Source organism: Apodemus sylvaticus, chromosome 1 (assembly GCF_947179515.1).
Source record: "Apodemus sylvaticus chromosome 1, mApoSyl1.1, whole genome shotgun sequence".
Classification (NCBI taxonomy): Eukaryota; Metazoa; Chordata; class Mammalia; order Rodentia; family Muridae; genus Apodemus; species Apodemus sylvaticus.
In genome coordinates this window covers 152,787,310-152,811,016 of record NC_067472.1, presented here as the reverse complement: position 1 = coordinate 152,811,016, position 23,707 = coordinate 152,787,310, and the positions used below count along the sequence as shown (strand labels likewise).

The 23,707-nt window shown below is 40.5% G+C and overlaps 4 non-coding genes across 4 annotated transcripts; all 4 read right to left on the bottom strand.

The window, feature by feature from the left end:
* Positions 1-617: 617 nt before the first annotated feature.
* Positions 618-710, bottom strand: LOC127676497 (small nucleolar RNA SNORD116). The gene has a single exon (XR_007975974.1). It is a non-coding gene; the product is annotated as a small nucleolar RNA SNORD116 (small nucleolar RNA).
* A 6,802-nt stretch (positions 711-7,512) lies between these two features.
* LOC127676502 (small nucleolar RNA SNORD116) lies at positions 7,513-7,605 on the bottom strand. The gene has a single exon (XR_007975978.1). It is a non-coding gene; the product is annotated as a small nucleolar RNA SNORD116 (small nucleolar RNA).
* An 8,971-nt stretch (positions 7,606-16,576) lies between these two features.
* Positions 16,577-16,669, bottom strand: LOC127676459 (small nucleolar RNA SNORD116). The gene has a single exon (XR_007975937.1). It is a non-coding gene; the product is annotated as a small nucleolar RNA SNORD116 (small nucleolar RNA).
* Positions 16,670-19,146: 2,477 nt separating this feature from the next.
* On the bottom strand, positions 19,147-19,239 carry LOC127676493 (small nucleolar RNA SNORD116). Its single transcript, XR_007975970.1, has one exon. It is a non-coding gene; the product is annotated as a small nucleolar RNA SNORD116 (small nucleolar RNA).
* Positions 19,240-23,707: the final 4,468 nt, after the last annotated feature.

Sequence of the window (23,707 nt, the reverse complement as noted above, 5' to 3'; positions counted from 1 at the left end):
TCAAAATAGTGACACTTTCTATGAGAAAACGGCCATTTTCTTTTACACAAACTCATATTTTTTTGGCTTCTGGTCAATTTCAAATTCGATTACCAATGGAGTTTTAGTCTACCAAGGACACAGAGTCTTACTTTTCACAACCTGAGCAGATGACAAACACATGGTCCCTGAGACAAGTTATTGCATCATGCCACATTCTACATTAAGTCTGTACTCTTGTCTCTCTGTGTAGCAAAATTGCAAGGTTACTAATTATGTCAAAGCTTAAGAGAAGAACCTTAGTCCTACTGCATGGCACTCCAGTTAGCAAAGTCAAGCTTTGGTGCCACAGCTATTGTAATGTCTGCCTCATAGTCTATTATAAAATATGGCTGTAGGATACACCATTGAGCTAGCAGAACTACCATACCAATCCTGGCCAAGCATCTCCTCACAGCAAAGGGAGGGTGTCACTTGACCAAAGGTGATTGGTTTTGCTAGGCTATGGTTTCTGTCAAAGTAGGCAAAGCACAGGCACATCTACATAAATTCTGGTTATATATCTAGGAACGGAAGTGCAGTGGAATATTCGTTCATCTTGGATCTGATAGCCAAAGAAAAAGGTAACCCCAGCTGCTGGACCTCAGTCTCAATAAGAGTGGTGGTGCAGAGTTTTCACTCATTTTGGTCAGCTTTCCGAGAAATGTTTGATTGTGCTTCATCACTGATCCAAGAACACTAAAGTGCCTTGTGCAAAGAGGATTAGAATACTAAAAATTGTTCAGGTTTGGGGAGAGCAAAAAATGTAAGATATTACCCATCAATGGAGGAATGGGACTCAGCTCAATTCACAGGAGCAGATGGAGACACTATGCCTGATACAAGTCTTGAAAGGTAGTGCTTGCATGATTTAAAAAATGACAGCTTCTCCCTGCTCTACCAAGTCCTGAGCACTTTAAATTCTTAGGGAAATTCATGTGTCCCTTACCTTTTACTACACATTTCTTTCTTTCTTTCTTTATTTTGTATATTCTTTGTTTACATTCTAAAAGCTTTCCCCTTTCCCACTCCCCCCCATATGTCCCATAAGTCTTCTCTCCATCCATTCTCCAATCTTTCCCTCTCCCTTTTCTCTGTCCTGGTAGTCCTCTACAATGCTGGATCAAGCCTTTCCAGGATTAGGGACCTCTTCTTACTTCTTCATGGGAATCATTTGATCTGCTAATTGTATCTTCAGTACTCAGAAATTCTGGGCTAATTAATATCCACTTATCAATGATTACATTCCATGTGTATTCTTTTGTGATTGCATTACTTCGCTTAGGATGATATTTTCTAGTTCCAGCCATTTGCCTAAAAAATTCATGAATTCATTGTTTTTAATTGCTGAATAGTACTCCATTGTGTATATATACCATGTTTTCTGTATCCATTCCTCCATTGAGGGATATCTTGGTTCTTTCCAGCTTCTGGTTATTATAAATAAGGCTGCTACAAACATAGTGGAGCATGTGCCCTTATTGCATGCTGGGGAATCCTCTGAGTATATGCCCAGGAGAGGGATAGCAGGGTCCTCCGGAAGTGCCATGTCCAGTTTTCTTAGGAACTGCCAGACTGATTTTCAGAGTAGTTGTACCATCTTACAAATCCCACCAGCAGTGAAAGATTGCTTTCTACACATCCTTGCCAACATCTGCTGTCTCCTGAGTTTTTAAACTTAGCCATTCTGACTGGTGTGAGGGGAAATCTCAGGGTTGTTTTGATTTGCATTGCTCTAATGGCTAATGGAGTTGAGCATTTCTTAAGGTGCTTCTCAGCCATCTGAATTTCTTCAAGCGAAAATTCTTTGTTTAGGTCTGTACCCCATTTTTAATAGGGTTATTTGGTTCCCTGGGGTCTAACTTCTTGTATTCTTTGTGTATATTGGATATTAGCCCTCTATTGGATGAAGTGTTGGTGAAGATCTGTTCCCAATTTGTTGGTAGCCATTTTGTCCTTTTGACGGTGTCCTTTGCCTTACAGAAACTTTGTAATTTTATGAGATCCCTTTTGTCAATTCTTGATCTTAGAGCATAAGCAATTGGTGTTCTGTTCAGGAACTTTTTCCCTATGCCTATGTCCTCAAGGGTTTTCCCCAGTTTCTTTTCTATTAGTTTCAGTGTGTCTGGTTTTATGTGTAGGTCCTTGAGCCACGTGCAGTTGAGCTTAGTACAAGGAGATAAGAATGGATCAACTCGAATTCTCCTGCCTGCTGACCTCCAGTTGAATCAGCACCATTTGTTGAAAAGTCTATCTTTTTTCCACTGGATATTTTCCATTCCTTTGTTGAAGATCAAGTGACCATAGGTGTTGATTCTTTTCTGGGTCTTCAATTCTATTCCATTGTTCCACTTGCCTGTCCCTGTGCCAATACTATGCAGTTTTTAACACTATTGCTCTGGAGTATTGCTTGAGGTCTGGGATACTCATTCCCTCAGAAGTACTTTTACTGTTGAGAATAGTTTTAGATATCCTGGGTTTTTTGTTATTCCAGAAAAATTTGAGAATTGCTTTTTCTAACTCTGTGAAGAACTGAGTTGGGATTTTGATGGGGATTGCATTGAATCTGTAGATTGATTTTGGCAAGATTGCCATTTTAACTATATTAATCCTGCCAATCCACGAACATGGCAGATTTTTCCATTTCCTGAGGTCTTCTTCGATTTCCTTCTTCAGAGACCTGAAGTTCTTGTCACAAAGATCTCTCACTTGTTTGGTTAGTCACACCTAGATACTTTATATTGTTTGTGGCTATTGTGAAGGGTGTCATTTCCCTAAGTTCTCGGCCTGCTTATCCTTTGAGTATAGGAAGGCAACTGATTTATTTGAGTTGACTTTATAACCTGCCACTTTGCTGAAGTTGTTTTGCATCTATAGGCTTTCTCTGGTATAGTTTTTTAGGTCACTTAAGTAGACTATCATGTCTTATGCCAATAGTGATAATTTGACTTCTTCCTTTCCAATTCGTATCCCCTTGACCTTGTTATGTTGCCTAATTGCTCTAGCTAGGATTACAAGTCCTAATTGAAGAGATATGGGGAGAGAGGACAGCCTTGTCTAGTCCCTGATTTTAGTGGGATTGCTTCATATTTCTCTCCATTTAGTTTGATGTTGGCTACTGGTTTGCTGTATATTGCTTTAACTATGTTTAGGTATGGGCCTTGAATTCCTGTTTTTTCCAAGGCTTTTAAGCATGAAAGGATGTTGAATTTTGTCAAATGCTTTTTCAGCATCAAATGAAATGATCATATGTTTTTTTTCTTTGAGTTTGTTTATGTAGTGGATTGCATTTATGGGCTTCTATATAGTGAACAATCCCTGCATTCCTGGGATGAAGCCCACTTGATCATGGTGGGTGATCGTTTTGATGTGTTCTTGGATTTGGTTGGCCAAAATTTTATTGAGTATTTTTGCATCGATATTCATAAGGGAAATTGGCCTGATGTTCTCTCTCTTTGTTGGATCTTTGTGTGGTTTTGGTAACAGTGTAGGTGTGGTTTCATAGAATGAGTTGGGTAGTGTTCCTTCTGTTTCTATTTTGTGGAACGGTTTGACGAGTATTGGTGTTAGGTCTTCTTTGAAGGTCGATAGAATTCTGCATTAAAGCCATCTGGCCCTGCGCGTTTTTTGGTTGGAAGACTTTCTATGACCCCTTTTATTTCTTTAGGGGTTATGGGACTGTTTAGATGATCTATTTGATCATGGTTTAATTTTGGTGTGTGGTCTAGGAAATCATCCATTACCTCCAGATTCTCCAGTTGTGTCGAGGCACTCAGGGCTATGAGTTTTCCTCTTAGCACTGCTTTCATTGTGTTCCATAAATTTGGGTATGCTGTGTCGTCATTTTCATTAAATTCTAAAAAGTCTTTAACTTCTTTCTTTATTTCTTCCTTGACCAAAGTATCATTGAGTAGAGTATTGAGAGAGTATTGTTCAGTTTCCATGTTTATGTGTGCTTTCTCTTGTTTTTGTTGCAATTGAAGACCACTTTTACTCCATAGTGATCTGATAGGAGGCATGGGATTATTTCAATCTTTTTATAATTGTTGAGGTCTGTCTTGTGACCAATTATGTGGTCAATTTTGGAGAAGCTACCACGAGGTGCTGAGAAAAACGTATAATCTTTTGCTTTAGGGTGAGATGTTCTAAATATATCTCTTAACTCTAATTGGTCCAAAGCTTCAATTAGTTTCACTGTGTCCCTGTTTAGTTTCTGTTTTCCTGATTCGTCAATTAAGGAAAGTGCAGTGTTGAAGTCACCCACAATTATTGTGTTAGGTGCAATGTGTGTTTTGAGCTTTAGTAAAGTTTCTTTTATGAATGAGGGTGCCTTTGCATTTGGAGCATAGATGTTCAGGATTGAGAGTTTTTCTTGGTGTGTTTTTCTATTGACCATCAAGAAGTGTCCCTCAGTGTCTCTTTTGATGACTTTAGGGTAAAAGTCAATTTTTTTCTGATATTAGAATGGCTACTCTGGCTTGTTTCCTGAGACCATTTGCTTGTAAAATAGTCTTCCAACCTTTTACTCTAAAGTAGTGTTTGTCTTTGACATTGAGATGTGTTTCCTGTATGCAGCAAAATGTAGGATCCTGTTTACATATCCAGTCAGTTAGTCTATATCTTTTTATTGGGGAATTGAGTCCATTGATGTTAAGTGATATTAAGGAATAGTCATCATTTCTTCCTGTCATTTTTGAGGTTATCTTTTATATTTGATTGTTTATCTTCTTTTGGGTTTGATGAAATAAGGTTACTATCTTGCATTTTCCAGGGTGATCTTTCCCTCCTTGTATTGGTGTTTTCCTCCTATTATCCTTTTTAGGGCTGGGTTTGTTGTAAGATATTCGGTGAACTTGGTTTTGTTATGGAATATCTTGGTTTCTCCATCTCTGGTGATTGAGAGTTTTGCTGGGTGTAGTAGTTTTGGCTGGCATTTGTGCTCTCTTAGAGTCTGCATGAGATTTGCCCAGGAACTTCTAGCTTTAATAGCCTCTGGTGAGACGTCTGGTGTGATTCTGATAGGTCTTCCTTTATATGTTACTTGGCCTCTTTCTCTTACTGCCTTTAATATTCTTTCTTCATTTAGTACATTTGGGGTTTTGATTATTATGTGACAGGATATATTTAAGTTCTGGTCCAGTCTGTTTGGAGTTCTGTAGGCTTCTTGTATATTCATGGGCATCTCTCTCTTTAGATTAGGGAGGTTTTCTGCCATAATTTTATTGAAGATTTTTTTCTGGCTCTTTAAGTTGTAAATCTTCACTCTCATCTATGCCTATAATCCTTAGGTTTGGCCTTCTCATTGTGTCTTGGATTTCCTGGATATTTTGGGTTACAAGCTTTTGGAATTTTGAATTTTCTTTGACTGTTGAGTCCATGGTTTCTATGGTATCTTCAGCATCTGAATTCTTTCTGCTATCTCTTGTATTCTTTTTCATTTTAATATTTTTATTTTCTATATTCTTTGTTTACATTCAAAATTATTTACCCTTTCCCATATACCCGCTTCCCATATGTCCCAGAAACCTTCTTCTCTCCACCCATTCTCCAATCACTTCCCTCCTTTTTCTCGGTCCTTATATTCCCCTCCAATGCTAGATCAATCCTTTCCAGGATCAGGACCCTCTCCATCCTTCTTCATGGGAGTCATTTGTTATGCAATTGGTGCCTTCGGTATTCAGAGCTTCTGGGCTAATTAATATCCACTTATCAGAGATTGCATTCCATGTGTATTCTTTCATGTTTGGGTTACCTCACTTAGGATGATGTTTTCCAGATCAAACCATTTGCCTAAAAATTTTGTGAATTCATTGTTACTAATTGCTAAGTAGTATTTCATTGTGTAAATATACCACATTTTCTGTATCCATTCCTCCTTTGAGGGACATCTGGGTTCTTTCCAGCTTGTGGCTATTATAAATAAGGCTGCTATGAATATAATGGAGCATGTGTCCTTATTGCATGCCCGGGAATCCTTTGGGTATATGCCCAGGAGAAGTATAGCAGGGTCCTCCGGAAGTGTCATGTCCAGTTTTCTGAGGAACCGCCAGACTGATTTGCAAAGTGCTTGTACCATCTTACAGCCCCACCAGGAGTGCAGGAGAGTTCCTCTTTCTCCACATCTTTGCCAAAACCTGCTGTCTCCTGAGTTTTTGACCTTAGCCATTCTGACTGGTGTAAGTTGAAATCTCAGGGTTGTTTTGATTTGCATTTCCCTAATGACTAATGATGTTGAGCACTTCTTAATTGCCTCTCGGGCATCCGAATTTATTCAGGTGAAAATTATTTGTTTAGATCTGTACCCCATTTTTTAATAGGGTTATTTGGTTCCCTGGGGTCTAACTTCTTGAGTTCTTTGTATATATTGAATATTGGTTCTCTAACAAATGTAGGGTTGGTGAATATCCTTTCCCAATTTGTGGTCAGAATAAGAAGAGACCACAGTCACAGAGTCCATAAGACATACTACTCCATTTGAAAGCCCACATTCTTGTTAACAATGACCATGAGTATGGGTATCAACATGGGTTTGCATGAAATCACATGACACATTAAACCCATTTCTCCATACAAACCTAACAATAACTTGAAAGAAAAACAGTTCCACATTTCCTGTTTCTACATTTCAGTATCCCTCCAGCCTACTAGAATTCCTTGTAAGATTTTGAATGTGAGTGCTGCACACATTGATTTTTCCCTAGGAACATCATAATTCTAGGAGGCCTAGAATTATGTTCAAGCATTCTAAGTTACATCCCAACTGCAACAACCAAAACAACAACATCTATAAAATGGAAGATTCCTACAAATGACTACACACTCATTTCAGTCACCTGTCAGATAGTCTCATATTCTACTCGAGTCCACCAAATTGAGTCCTGTGACCCACAGAAGCATGTATACAAAGTGGTTACTGACACTCGAATTGCATGATATCATCTCCATTATGTGGCTTTTTCTCTATTCCCAAGTTCATTGCAAGGGATCTATTCAGGTTTCCAGAACAGAGTCATCAAGATCCAGACATGAACAGACCACAGTCACACAGTCCCTGAGACATAAAACTGTATCAATTCACATTGTGCATACAGACTACACTTCCTAGTGTAGCAGATCAAAAGAATTACCTTTCCTATCAGTACTGATGAGAAGTAAGTTGAACCCATTTCCTGGCATTCCAGTTTGTACAGGCAAGCTGGGGGCCATTCCTCACCAAAATTCTGCCTCATAGTCTAATCAACAAGAGGCTGGAGGACACTGCTGGTACTGGTAGAACTTTATACAAAGACCCTGGCAAGAATCCCCTCGAAAGAACAGGGAGCCTCTAACTAGACCAAAGGGACTGGCTTGCCCTAGGCCATGATTTCTGGCAAAGTAGCCAAATTACAGACACTTTACTAGGAATTCTGAATAGAACTAGGGGAATGCATGTGCAGTGGAGTAATTGAACAACCCGGGTCTGACCCAAAGAGTACAGGAAAGATCACAGGTGCTATATCACAGTATCAACTAAAGTGGCAGTACTGAGTTTTCACTAATTTTGTTCAGGTTTCCAAGGAATGTTTGATTGGGGATCATCATTGGTCCAAGCACAGTAGAGGGCCTTGTGCAAAGAAGATTATGATACTCAAAAGTGTTCAGTTTTGGTAAGACTAGATAAATGCAAGGCTGTCACATCCAGTACCAGGGAACAATGGGATAAAGCTCTGATCACAGGAGCAGCAGGAGGTACTAAGTTTGTTCCAGGTACTAAAGTGTCATGATCAAATCATGGGAGCTCCTGCTTGATAAACTAAATCCTGAGCACCATGATTTCTCAGTTATATTCCTGTAATTTTCTCAGACAAGTCAATAATATCAAAATAGGTTCACTGCTGGCTCATTATGATGTCATTAACCCTTATCAAACCAGCCATTATAGTGGAACCCATAGAAATTGAGATTGATGATGTTCTGAGTGCGTATTTTGGGATGGTCAGAACACACAGGGGCTGTTAACACTAATTTTTTTTTGGATTTGGTTTTTCGAGATAGGGTTTCTCTGTGTGGCCTTGGCTGTCCTGGAACTCACTCTGTAGACCAGGCTGGCCTTGAACTCAGAAATCTGCCTGCCTCTGCCTGCCTCTGCCTCCCAGAGTGCTGGGATTACAGGTGTGTGCCGCCACCACCCGGCAGCAGTTAACACTCTGACTATTGTTAAAACTTTTGCTCTGCCAGTCAGTCACAGACTCTTTTCCTGTCAGCAATTGTCCGGTGATATAGCATGACTACAGCTATCTAGTACTTGTTCAGACCTAAACTACCACCACAGTCTTAAGAACAGGACCAGAATCTCCCTACAAACCCCCAACCTGTTGTTCTATCCCTGACAGAGCAGAAGGGCAGAACAAGGTACTGAGATATCCCAAGTTTAAGATCTCTGGGGGCACAAAACACCAGGGATCTGCCTGTGCACAGGACATGGGCTGATTAGTGCTTCATCTGTGTGCCAGTCAGTCATGGGTCCTGTGACCTACGAGGTTATCAGCATTTGGAGTGACTCCCTGCTGCCACCTCCACTCCATGACAGAGCAGACGAGCAGCACTAGGTTCACTGAGACAACCCAAGTATAACATTGCTTGGAGCAAGACACAGCATGGCTCCAGTGGCACACAAGAGGAGAACAGCAGATCAGCAATCTTTGCCAGAGGAAACCCAGTCATCTTGTTTTGCAGAAATAAGCCTTTACAGGTTTACATGAGGTTGAAGCACCAGCCAGTGACAAGACAAACTAACAACATTGAGAAATAGATGGCAAAAGGCAAACGTAGGACCTATTAACAGAAATCAAGGCAATATGGTAGCATCTGAACCCAATTCTCCAACAACAGCAAGTCCTGGATACCCGAACACACCAGAAAATCAAGATTTGGATTTCAAATAACTTGTCATGATGCTCTTAGAGGAACACATGAAGGACATGAATCTCTTAAAGAAATTCAGGAGAAAATGGATCAAAAGTTACAAGCACTTATGAGGGAAACACAAAAATAATTTAAAGAAATTCAGGAGAATGTGAGTCAAAAGATAGAAGTCAATAAGGAGTAAATGCAAAAATCACTTAAAGAAATACAGGAGAATTTGGGTCAACAGGCAGAGGTCATAAAAGAAAAACACAAAAATCTCTTAAAGAATTACAGGAAATCACAAACAAGCAAGTGAATGAACTGAGCAAAACCACCCAGGATCTAAAAACAGAAGTAGAAACAACTAAGAAATCACAAAGTGAGAAAACATTGGAGACAGAAAACCTTGGAAAGAAATCAGGGGCCATACATGCAAATATCAACAACAGAATACAAGAGATAGAAGAATCTCAGATGCCGAAGGTACCATAGAAACCATGGACTCAATAGTCAAAGATAATACAAAATGTAAAAAGCTTGTAACCCAAAACATCCAGGAAATCCAGGACACAATGAGAAGGCCAAACCTAAGGATTATAGGCATAGATGAGAGTGAAGATTTACAATGTAAAGGGCCAGCAAATAGCTTCAACAAAATTATGGAAGAAAACTTCCCTAACCTAAAGAGAAAGATGCCCACGAATATACAAGAAGCCTACAGAACTCCAAACAGACTGGACCAGAACAGAAAAACCTCCCGCCACATAATAATCAAAACACCAAATGTACTAAACAAAGAAAGAAAATTAAAGGCTGTAAGAGAAAAAGGCCAAGTAATATATAAAGGAAGACCTATCAGAATCACACCAGGCTTCTCACCAGAGACTATGAAATCTAGAAGGTCCTGGGAATATCTCATGCAGACTCTAAGAGAACACAGATGCCAGCCAAAACTACTATACCCAGAAAAACTTTCAGTCACCATAGATGGAGAAACCAAGATATTCCATGACAAAACCAATTTTAAACAATATCTTTCCACAAACCCAGCCCTACACAGGATAATAGTGGTAAAACACCAATACAAGGAGGGAAAAACCAAATAACATATAAAGTAAGACCTATTATAATTATAGCAGACTTCTCACCAGAGAACATGTAAGCTAGAAGTGCCTGCACAGATCTCATGCAGACTCTAAGAGAACAAAATGCCAGCCAAGGCTATTTTACCCAGCAAAACTCTCAATTACTATAGATGGAGAAGCCAAGATATTCCATGACAAAACAAAATTTACACAATATCTTTCCACAAACGCAGTCCTACAAAGGATAATAGTAGAAAACACCAATACAAGGAGTGAAACTATATCCTGGAAAAAGCAAGATAGTAATCTTTCATCAAACCCAAAAGAAGATAACCACTCAAATACAAAATTAACATCAAAAAGGACAGGAAGTAATAATCACTATTCTTTAATATCTCTTAACATCAATGGACTCAATTACCCAATAAAAAGATATAGACTAACGGACATGATACATAAATAGGACCCTACGTTTTGCTCCATGCAGGAAACACACCTCAGTGTCAAAACAAAAACACCCTTAGAGCAAAGGCTGGGAGATAATTTTATAAGCAAATGGTCTCAGGAAACAAGTCGGAGTAGCCATTCAAATATTAGATAAAATTGACCTTCAACCTAAGGTCATCAAAGAGACACAGAAGGACACTTCTTGCTGGTCAAAGGGAAAATCTACAAAGAAGAACTCTCAATTCTGAACATCTATTGTCCAAATGCAAGCGCAACCCCATTTGTAAAAGAAACTTTACCAAAGCTCAAAGCATACATTGCACCTAACACAATAATTGTGGGTGACTTCAATACCCCACTCTCCTCAGTGGACCAATCAGGAAAACTGAAACTAAAGAGGAACCCAGTGAAACTAATTGAAGCTTTGGACCAATGGGATTTAACAGATATATATAGAGAGAGCATTTCATCGTAAAGCAAAAGAATATACCTTTTTCTCAGCACCTCCTGGCACCTTCTCCAAAATCAATCATATAATCATTGTGATAATAATCTTGTCATAGATCAGAAGACAGACGTTAACAAATGTAAGAAGATCAAAATAATCCCATGCCTTCTATCAGATCACTATGGAGTAAAGGTGGTCTTCAATAGCAACAAAAACAACATAAATCCCACATACACATGGAAACTGAACAATACTCAATGATACCTTTGTCAAGGAAGAAATAAAGAAAGAAATCAAAGACCTTTTTAGAATTTAACGAAAATGAAGGCACAGCATACCTAAATCTATGGGACACAATGAAGTCAGTGCTAAGAGGAAAACTCATAGCCCTGAGTGCCTCCAAAAAGAAACTGGAGAGAGCATACACTAGAAATTTAAAGGCACAACTGAAAGCTTTGGAACAAAAAGAAGCTAATTAACACAGGAGGAGGAGAAGACAGCTAATCCTCAAACTCAGGGCTGAAATCAACCAAGTAGAAACAAAGAAACATATGAAGAATCAACAAAACTAGGAGCTGGTTCTTTGAAAAAAACAACACTGCAGATAAACCCTTAATCAGACTAAGCAAGGGGCACAGACACAGTATCTAAATTAACAAAATTAGAAAAGAGAAGGGAGATATAACAACAGAAAATGAGGATATTCAAAAAATCATCAGATCTTACAACAAAAGCCTATACTCAATACAGCTGGAGAATCTGGAGGAAATGGACAATTTCTTAGACATATACCAAATGCCAAAATTAAATCAGACTCAAATAAATCATCTAAACAGTCCCATAACCACTAAAGAAAGAGAAGGGGTCATAGAAAGCCTTCCAACCAAAAATAGCACAGGACCAGATGGTTTTATTGCAGAATTCTATCAGACCTTCAATGAAGACTTAACACCAATACGCTTCAAACTATTCCACAAATAGAAACAGAAGGAATATTACCCAACTCATTCTATGAATCCACAATTACACTGATACCAAAAGAACACAAAGAACAAAGAAAGAAAGAACTTCAGGCCAATTTCCCTTATGAACATGGATGCAAAAATACTCAAAAAAATAATTGCCCACTGAATCCAAGACACATCAAAACAATTTTCCATCATGATCAAGTAGGCTTCATCCCAGGGATGCAGGGAAAGTTCGATATATGGAAATCCATTAATGCTATCCAATACGTAAACAAACTCAAATAAAAAAAATCACATGGTGTTTTCATTAGATGATGAAAAAGCATCTGACAAAAGTCAGCATCCTGTCTTGCAAAAAGACTTAAAAAGAACTGGAATTCAAGGTCCAAACCTAATCATAGTAAAAGCAATATACAGCAAACCTGTAGCCAACATCAAACTACATGGAAGGAAACTTGAACCAATCCCACTAAAGCAGGGACTAGACATGACTATCCCTCTCTTCATATCTTTTCAATAGAGTCCTTGAAGTCCTAGACAGAGGAATTAGAAAACATAAGGGGGTCAAAGGGATACAAATTGGAAAGAAAGAAGTCAAAGTATCACTATTTGCAGATGACATGATAGTATACTTAAGTGACCCTAAAAACTCCACCATAGAACACCTACAGTTGATAAACAACTTCAGCAAAGTGACTGGTTACAAAAATCAACTCAAGCAAATCAGGAGCCTTCCTATACTCAAAGGATAAGTAGACTGAGAGAAATTACTGAAATGACACCCTTCACAATAGCCGTAAACAACATAAAGTATCTTGGTGTGAGTAACCAAAGAAGCGAAAGATCTATACAACAAGAAATTCATGCCTGTGAAGAAGGAAATTGAAGAAGGATAGAAAAACAGGATGGAAAGCATTCATGTCAGCTTCTGAGAAGCCTGAACCCAATGTCAGACTTTTGAAAATTCACAACCATACCTTGGTGCTACAGCCATTTCTGTTTTGCCTCAAAATCAAGACTGCAATAGGGCTAAAGGCCAGTCCTTGGACATAGCATGTCTATCTTCAGGGTGCCTGAGAAGTCTCTCCTTCATATGAAAGTATGCAAGGCACAAGATCAAAAATAGGTTCCTTGCCCTAGACCATGATTTCAGGCAGAGTAGGCAAAGTACTTGCTAGTCACTAGAAAGTCTATCCAGATTCTCTCTCTCTCTCTCTCTCTCTCTCTCTCTCTCTCTCTCTCTCTCTCTCTCTCTCTCTCTGTTTGTGTCTCCTTTAGCCCCATTTTTACTTGTGGATTTTCATTTCTTCTCTCCATTTTTGGCTTCTCTTTGGTCTCTTGTGACCGAGGACTCTCTAATGGTATCACCATTGGTCATCTTTCCTGCAATGATCTCACCTAACATAAAAGACATATCAGGGAAAACCTTCAATAGCATACACAATGGCAAGTCCCATTGGTATTGAAATAAGCCAATAATGGTGCAATTTGACTCCACACATCTAAGAGACACATGTGAAGCCTGCTTTCAAAATCATTGTTATTCCTTTAAAATGCCATTGATAATAGTTATCAATCGAGGTCTACATGAACTCTTGTGACTCATTGAACATTTAATCCAATGAGATGCTCGCCTTTCTAGGCTTCATTTCAGAGTCATATCAAAATCTTAGAAAGATAAACAGTTCTATAATCCCTGTGTCTAAAGATTTGAGAGAATCTACAGACAGGAAGGTAGTGCAAGGACATTGGGGTGAGCAGAATTCAAGGACATTCACAGTGAAATTGCCAAGGAGGCCTATCAGAATGTCCAAAAATAGCAAGCGAAATCCTATAAACAACAGTCAAGCCAATGCACATATACAAGTGGTCCTTTTCACTCAAGAGCCCTGAACACAAGCAAGGAAAAACTCACTAACAATGACTATCCAATTTCATGGGTCTATGCCAAGGGACAAAAAGAGACACTTCTGAACATGTTCAAAAAATGTAACTCCATCAATATCTATGTCTACGAGTTGAATTTCTTCCATCAATGCTCTAATCCTAATCTGATCTCTACAACACTTTCATTGCATGAACAATAATTCAATATTCTACAGGTTCAGGGTTCCAGATCATAGGGACCAGGATTTATTATGCTCTTTCTCTCTCTCTCTCTCTCTCTCTCTCTCTCTCTCTCTCTCTCTCTCTCTCTCTCTCTCTCTCTCTCTCTCTCTCTCAATGTCTCTCTCTCTGTCTCTGTCTCTCTCTCTTTTTCCCTCTGTATGTGTGTCTGACTCACTCTCTCACTCTTTCATATTCTCTCCCTCTTTCTCTCTCTCTCTGTCTCCTATACACCCATTTATAGTCGCTAGAAAGTCTAGTCAGATCCAGAGGAATCTGAGTGGATTGGCAGCCTGTTTATGATGCCAATAAGACCTGCTAAAGCAGGTCTGAACATATTGAGTTCTTGTAATAATTCATGTGTCCTTACCTTTTAACTCAGGTGCACTCATTAAAGGGACCAACAGGAAAGCAATTCACTGCAAACTCAATAGGGTTCCATTAACACTCAGCCAATTTTGTGGGGACATTTCCACTGGGTGTCATCCATGTCCCATGCTGGAAATGGAATGCGACCCTGAGAAGACAGCACAGAGCACATGCTGCCATTACAGGGGGATCCAGGTAAACCAGGACTAGTGTATTGGATTTCTCTGTCATCTTGGCTAGTCAGAACTCACAGGCACCCTGAGCACTCCTGCTCTTCCCAACCTGTAGGCCTATCCCTTTCTAACTGGGAATGTTTTTCCTCTCGACCTGGCCGTGGACATAATATATCCTTTGCTAGCAGGTGGTTGCTGGGCCTTCGGCTCACAAAAAGCCCAGGGTGAAGATATGTGAGCTCCTGTACATGTACACAACACATTCCAAAAGGTCCAGCACATCAGCCTGTTCAACTACAGACCTCTAAAAAGTTAACAAGGAAATGAAGGCACTTATCACAGCTTCAAGCAAGGAAAACTCACTAGCAATGACTATCCAAGTTTCCTGGGTCTATGCCCAGGGACAAAAAAGACACACTTCTGGACATGTTAAAAAAATAATTCCTTCTATATCTATGTCCACGAGTTTAATTTCTTCCATCAAGGCTCTAATCCTAATCTGATCTCTACAACTGTGTCATTACATGAAAACGAATTCAATATTCTACAGGTTCAGCGTTCCAACTCATAGGGACCAGGATTTATTATGCTCTCTGTATCTTTCTCTCTGTCTCTCTGTCTCCCCCCCCTCTCTCTCTCTTTCTCTCTCTCTCTCTCTCTCTGTCTGTGTGTGTGTGTGTGTGTGTGTGTGTGTGTCTGACTCACTCTCTCACTCTTTCTTATTCTCTCCCTCTTTCTCTCTCTCTCTGTCTCCCATACACCCATTTATAGTTGTGGCTCATCATTTCTTTTCTCCATGTTTGGCTTCTCTTTTGTCTCTTGTGAAAGAGTTCTCTCTAATGGTATCATCATTTTTCATCTTCCCTGCAATGATCTCACTTATCTAAAAAGACATATAAGAGCAAGCCCTTACTAGCATACATAATGGCAAGTTCCATTGGTTTTAAAATAAGCCAATAAATGGTGCAATCTTACTCCGCACATCTAAGAGCCACATGTGCAGCCTGCTTTCAGAATAATTGTTTATCCTTGAAAATGCCATTAATAATAGTTATCAATCAAGGCCTACATGAACTCTGGTGACCCATTGAACATTCAATCCAGTGAAATGCTAGTCTTTTGAGGCTTCCTTTCAGAGTCACATCAAAATCTCAGAAAGATAAACAGTACTATAATCCATGTGTCTCAAGATTTGAGAGAATCTACAGACAGGAGGGTAGTTCAAGGACCTTGGGGAGAGCAGAATTTAAGGATATTCACTGTGACATTGCCAAGGAAGCCTGTCAGAATGTGCAAAAACAAAAGTGAACTCCAAAAAAATTTTAAGCCAATGCACATATACATGTGGTCCTTCTCATTCAAGAGCCCTGAACACAACCCTTTGAGACACAGGTCTGCAAATCTCATGTTTCCACTAAAGTGCACCAAAGTGCCATGAAGCCAAAGACAAGGGGGCAGTGTGTATACCCGATGGAAACTGACATGAGATATGCCCACCATCACTTGAATTTCACGGGCCTTATTCTATTTCCAAGCCTGTTGCTTGGTCGTTTTGCAGTTTGCAAGACACAAGATTGCAAGAATATTCCTGTAGACCACCAGAGTACTCAACAGTCAAACAGAATCTGAAATATTCTACTGCATGTGGCTACATTCTCCCTGCAGTCTTTAAACCTTTGTCTCTATGTAGAGCAACACTGGATGGATAGAATTCATGTCAGACCTTCTGAGAATCCAGAACCCACTGCCTGACATTTCAAAATTCACAACCATATTTTGGTGCTACAGCTATTTCTGTTTTTGCCTCAAAATCAAGACTGCAAAAGGGCTAAAGTCCAGTCTTCGGCCCAGCATGATTATCCTCTAGGTGCCTGATAATTCTCTCCTTAATACAATATTATGCAAGGCACAAGATCAAAAGGAGGTGTCTTTCCCTAGACCATGTTATTAGGCAGAGTATGCAACATACTTGCTAGTCGATAGAAAGTCCAGTCAAATCCAGAGGAAGGCAAGAGCAACTTAGTGGATTGGCAGCCTGTATCTGATTCCAATAGGATCTGGTAAAGCCATAGTACTGGACTTCAGGTTCGATGAGAGTTACGGTATTGAGTATTCACTCATTTTGCTCAGCTTTCCAAGGAATGTTTTACTGGGAATCATCATTTATCCAAGTACTCTGCAGTGCCTAGCAAAAAGAGGATCAGTGTCCTATGGAAGGCTATGGTCCCAGGGATTACAAGGAACTGCTAGACCTTGCCTATACATTATCAGGATTCAACAGGCCTATATAGAACCTGGGAGCACTCAGAGGCCTGAAGCCTGCTCCATGTCTCCAAGGGACAAGGCAAGGACTGCAGCTCTGCCCCACCAAAGTCCTTAGCATATTGAGTTCTTGTAATAATTCATTTGTCCTTATCTTTTAACTCAGGTGACCTCATGAAAGGGAGCAACAGGATAGCAAATCCCTTCAAACTCAATAGGGTTCCATCACTACTCAGCAAATTTTGTGGGGACATTTCTGCTGAGTGTCATACATGTCCCATGCTGGAAAAAGAATGTGACCCTGGGAAGACAGCACAGAGCACATGTTGCCACTACAGTGGGATCCAGGTAAACCAGGACCTACGGATTGGCTTTCTCTGTCCTCTTGGCTAGTCCGAACTCACAGGCACCCTGAGCACTCCAGCTCTTCCCAATCTGTAGGTCTAACCCTTTCCAACTGGGAATGTTTTTCCTCTCAAACATGGCCGGGGACATAGTGTATCCTTTGCTAGCAGGTGGTTGCTGGGTCTTCAGCTCATAAAAGCCCTAAGTGAAGATACGTCTGCTCCTGTATATATACACAACACATTCTTAAATATCCAGCAGATAAACTTGTTCAAATATAGACCTCTACAAAGTTATCAAGGAATTGAAGGCACTTATCACAGCATCAAGCAAAGAAAACTCACTAACAATGACTTTCCAAGTTTCCTGTGGCAATGTCAAAGGACAAAAACGAGACATTTCTGGACACGTTAAAAAATTAATTCCATCTATATCTTTGTCCACGAGTTGAATTCCTTCCACAAGGCTCTAATCCTAATGTGATCTCTACAACTGCGTCATTGCATGAAAAAGAATTCAATATTCTACAGGTTCAGCGTTCCAACTCATAGGGACCAGGATTTAGTATGCTCTCTGCCTCTTTTTCTCTGCCTCACTCTCTCTCTCTCTCTCTCTCTCTCTCTCTCTCTCTCTCTCTCTCTCTCTCTGTGTGTGTGTGTGTGTGTGTGTGTGTGTGTGTCTGACTCACTCTCTAACACTTTCTTCTTCTCTCCCTCTTTCTCTCTCTGTCTCCTATACACCCGTTTATAGTTGTGGCTCGTCATTTCTCCTCTCCATGTTTGGCTTCTTTTTTGTCTCTTGTGACCGAGGTCTCTCTTATGGTATCACCCTTGGTAATCTTCCCTGCAATGATCTCACCTATCTAAAAAGACATATCAGAGCAAGCCCTCACTAGCATACACAATGGCATGTCCCAATTGTTTTGAAATAGGCCAATAACTGGTCATTTGAATCCACACATCTAAGAGCCACATGTGCAGCCTGCTTTCAGAATCATTCTTTATCCTTGAAAATGCCATTGATAATAGGCATCAATCGAGGCCTACATGAACTCTGGTGACCCACTGAACATTGAATACAATGAAATGCTAGGCTTCCTTTCAGAGTCAAATCAAAATCTCAGAAAGTTAAACAGTACTATAATCCGTGTGTTTCAAGAATTGAGAGAATCTACAGACAGGGGGGTAGTTCAAAGATATTGGGGTGGACAGAATTCAAGGATATTCACTGTGACATTGCCAAAGAGGCCTGACAGAATGTGCAAAAACAGAAGCGACATCAAAAAAAAATATTCAAACCAATGCACATAAAGACGTTGTCCTTCTCACTCAAGAGACCAGAACACAACTCTTTGAGACACTGGTCTGCAAATCTCATGTTTCCACTAAAGTGCACCAAAGTGCCATGAAGCCAAAGACAAGGGGGCAGTGTGTATACCTGCTGGAAACTGACATGAGATAAGCCCACCATCACTTGAATTTCATGGGACTTTCTCTATTTCCAAGCCTGTTTCTCGGTCGTTTTGCAGTCTGCAAGACAAAGGATTACAAGAGTATTCCTATAGACCACCAGAGCACTGAACAGTCAAACAGAGTCTGAAATATTCTGCTGCATTTGGCTATATTCCCCCTTTAGTCATTAAAGCTTTGTCTCTATGAAAGCAATACTGGATGGATAGCATTCATGTCAGGCCTTCTGAGAATCCTGAACCCACTGCCTGACATTTCAAAATTCACAACCATATTTTGGTGCTACAGCTATTTCTGTTTTGCCTCAAAATTAAGACTGAAATAGGGCTAAAGGCCAGTCCTTGGGCCCAGCATATTTTGGGTGCCTGACAATTCTCGCCTTAATACAAAAGTATGCAACGCACAAAATCTAAAGGATATGTTTTGCCCTAGACCATGTTATCGGGCAGAGTAGCCAAAGTACTTGCTAGTCCCTAGAAAGTCTAGACAGATCCAGAGGAAGGCAAGAGCAACTGAGTGGATTGTCAGCCTGTATCTGATGCCCATAGGAACTGATAAAGCCATGGTGCTGGACCTAAGGTTCGAAGAGAGTTGCGGTATTGAGTATTCACTCATTTTGTTCAGCTTTCCAAATAATGTTTTACTGGGAATCATCATTTATCCAAGTATTCTGTAGTGCCTAGCAAAAGTAGCATCAGTGTCCTCTGGAAGGTATGGTCCCAGGGAGAACAAGGAACTGCTAGATCTTGCCCATACATTATCAGGATACAACAGGCCTAAATATATCCCGGGAGCACTCAGAGGCCTGAAGCCTGATCCATGTCTCCAAGGGACAAGGCAAGGACTGCAGCTCTGCCCCACTCCACCAAATTCCTGAGCAATTGAGTTCTTGTATTAATTCATGTGTCCTTACCTTTTAACTCAGGTGCCCTCATGAAAGGGAGCAACAGGAAAGCAGTTCACTGCAAACTCAATAGGGTTCCATCACCACTCAGATTAATTTGTGGGGACATTTCCGCTGGGTGTCATCCATGTCCCATGCTGGAAACGGAATGCGACACTGGGAAGACAGCACAGAGCACATGATGCCATTACAGTGGGATCCAGGTAAACCAGGAACAAGGGATTGGCTTTCTCTGTCCTCTTGGCTAGTCAGAACACACAGTCACCCGGAGCACACCTGCTCTTCCCAACCTGTAAGTCTCACCCTTTCCAACTGGGAATGTTTTTCCTCTCGGACCTGGCCATGTACATAGAATATCCTTTGCTAACAGGTGGTTGCTGGGCCTTCAGCTAGCAAAAAGCCCTAGGTGATGATATGTGTGCTCCTGTACGTGTATACAACACATTCCAAAGTCCAGCACATCAACCTTTTCAACTAGAGTCCTCTATGAAGTTATCAAGAAAATGAAGGAACTTATCACAGCATCAAGCAAGGAAAACTTACTAACAACGACTATCCAAATTTCCTTGGGCTATGCCAAGGGATAAAATAGAGACACATCTGGACATGTTCAAAAAATGGAATTCCTTCAATATCTATGTCCACGAGTTGAATTTCTTCCATCAAGGCTCTAATCCTAATCTGATCTCTACAATTGTGTCATTGCATGAACAAGAATTCAATATTCTACAGGTTCAGCGTTCCAGCTCATAGGGACCAGGATTTCTCTCTCTCTCTCTCTCTCTCTCTCTCTCTCTCTCTCTCTCTCTCTCTCTCTCTCTCTCTCTCTCTGTGTGTGTGTGTGTGTCTGTTTCACTCTCTCATTCTTCTCTTCCTCTTTCTCTCGCTCTCTGTCTCCTATAGATCCATTTATAGTTCTGGATATTCATTCCTATCCTCCAAGTTTGGCTTCTCTTTTGTCTCTTGTGACTGAGTTCTTTCTAATGGTATCACCATTGGTCATCTTCCGTGCATTGATCTCACCTAACTAAAATGACATATCAGAGGCAGCCCTCACCAGCATACACAATGGCAAGTCCCATTGGTTTTGAAATAGGTCAATAAATGGTACAATTTGACCTTTCACATCTAAGAGCCACATGTGCAGCCTGCTTTCAGAATCATTGTTTATCCTTGAAAATGCCATTGATAATAGTTATCAATCGAGGCTTACATTAACTCTGGTGACCCATTGAACATTCAATCCAATGAAATGCTAGTCTTTCTAGGCTATCTTTCAGAGTCACATCAAAATCTCAGAAAGATAAACAGTTCTATAATCCCTGCATCTCAAGATTTGAGAGAATCTACAGACAGAAGGGAAGTTCAAGGACATTGGGGTGAGCATAATTCAAGGATTTTCACTGTGACATTGCCAAGGAGGCCTGTCAGAATGTGCCAAAACAAAAGCAACATCCAAAAAAAGCATTCAGGCCAATGCACATATACAAGTTGTCCTTCTCACTCAAGAGCCCTGAACACAACTCTTTGAGACACTGGTCTGCAAATTTCATGTTTCCACTAAAGTGCACCAAAGTGCCATGAAGCCAAGGGCAAGGGGGAAGTGTGTATACCTGCTGGAAACTGACATGGGATATGCCCACCATCACTTGAATTTCCCTGGCCTTTTTCTATTTCCAAGCCTATTGCTTGGACGTTTTGCAGTCTGCAAGACAAGGATTACAAGAGTGTTACTGTAGACCACCAGAATACTATACATTCAAACAGCATCTAAAATATTCTACTGCATTTTGCTACATAACCCCTGCAGTCTTTAAACATTTGTCTCTAAATATAACAACACTGGATGGATAGCATTCATGTCATAGCTTCTGAGAATCCTGAATCCACTGCCAGACATATCAAAATTCACAACCTTATTTTGGTGCTACAGCTATTTCTCTTTTTGCCTCAAAATTAAGACTGCAATAGGGCTAAAGACCAGTCCTAGGGCCCGGCATGTCTCTTTTCTGCATGTCTGACAATTCTCTCCTTAAAACAAAAGGATGCAAGGCACAAGATCAAAAGGAGGTGTCTTGCCCTAGACCATGTTATCAGGCAGAGTAGGCAATGTTCAGCTTTCCAAGGAATGTTTTACAGGGAATCATCATCGATCCAAGCACTCAGCAGTGCCTAACAAATAGAGGATCAGTGTCCTCTGGAAGGCTAAGGTCCCAGGGATAATAAGGAACTGCTAGACCTTGCCCATACTTTATCAGGATCCCGTAGGCCTAAATATAACCCAGGAGCACTCAGAGGCCTGAAGCCTGCTCCATGTCTCCAAGGGACAAGGCAAGGACTGCAGCTCTGCCCCACTCACCAAAGTCCTGAGCATATTGAGTTCTTGTAATAATTCATGTCTCCTTACCTTTTAACTCAGATGCCCTCATGAAAGTGAGCAACAGGAAAGCAGTTCACTGCAAACTCAGTAGGGTTCCATCACCACCCAGCCTATTTTGAGGGGACATTTCCTCTGGGTGTCATCAATGTCCAATGCTGGAAATGGAATGAGACACTGGGAAGACAACACAGAGCACAGGATGCCATTACATTGGGATCCAGGTAAACCAGGAATAAAGGATTGGCTTTCTCTGTTCTCTTGGCTAGTCAGAACTCACAGGCGCCCTGAGCACTCCTGCTCTTCCCAACCTGTAGGTCTAACCTTTTCCAACTAGGAATGTTTTTCCTCTCAGACCTGGCCATGGACATAGTATATCCTTTGCTATCAGGTGGTTGTTGGGCCTTCAGCTCACAAAAAAGCCCTAGGTGATGATATGTGTGCTCCTGTATGTGTATACAACACATTCCAAGAGGTTCAGCAGTCAACCTATTCAATTAGAATCCTCTACGAAGTTATCAAGGAAATGAAGGCACTTATCACAGCATCAAGCAAGAAAAAAATCACTAACAATGACTATCCAACTTTCCTGGGGCTATGCCAAGGGACAAAAGAGAGATAATTCTGGACATGTTCAAAAAATGTAGTTCCATCAATTTCCATGTCCAAGAGGTGAATTTCTTCTATCAAGGCACTCATCCTAATATGATCTCTGCAACTGTGTAATTGCATGAAAAAGAATTCAATATTCTACAGGTTCAGGGTTCCAGCTCATAGGGACCAGGATTTATTATGGTCTCTGTCTCTCTATCTCCCTTCTCTCTCTCTCTCTCTCTCTCTCTCTCTCTCTCTCTCTCTCTCTCTCTCTCTCTCTCTCTCTCTCTCCTCCCTTCTCTCTCTCCCCCCTCTCTCTATCTTCTCTCTTCTCTCTCACTCTCTCTCTCTCCTCTCTTCTCTCTCTCCTCTCTCTCTATCTATCTATCTCTATCTCCCTCTGTGTGTGTGTGTCCGTCTCACTCTCTCATTCTTTCTTCTTCTCTCCCTCTTTCTCTTGTTCTCTGTCTCCTATGGATCCATTTATAGTTCTGGATTGTCATTCCTTCTCTCAATGTTTGGCTTCTCTTTTGTCTCTTGTGACCGAATCTCTCTAATGGTATCACCATTGGTAATCTTCCCTTCAATGATCTCACTTAACTAAAAAGACATATCAGAGGCAGCCATCACCAGCATACACAATGGCAAGTCCCATTGGTTTTGAAATAGGCCAATAAATGGTGCAATTTTACCTTTCACATCTAAAGCCACATGTGCATCCTGCTTTCAAAATCATTGTTTATCCTTAAAAATGCCATTGATAATAGTTATCAATCAAGGCCTACATGAACTCTAGTGACACATTGAATATTCAATCCAATGAAATTCTAGTCTTTCTAGGCTTCCTTTCAGAGTCAAATCAAAATCTCAGAAAGATAAACAGTTCTATAATACCTGAGTCTCAAGATTTGAGAGAATCTACAGACAGAAGGGAAGTTCAAGGACATTGGGGTGAGCAGAATTCAAGGATATTCATTGTGACATTGCCAAGGATGCCTGTCAGAATGTTCAAAAACACAAGTGACATCAAAAAAACATTCAAGCCAATGCACATACACAAGTGATCCTTCTCACTCTAGAGCCCAGAACACAATTCTTTGAGACACTGGCCTGCAAATCTCAGGTTTCCAATAAAGTGCCATTAAGCCAAGGACAAGGGGACAGTGTGTATACCTGCTGTAAACTGACATAGATATGCCTACCATCACGTGAATTTCAATTGCCTTTTTCTATTTCCAAGCCTGTTGTTTGGTCGT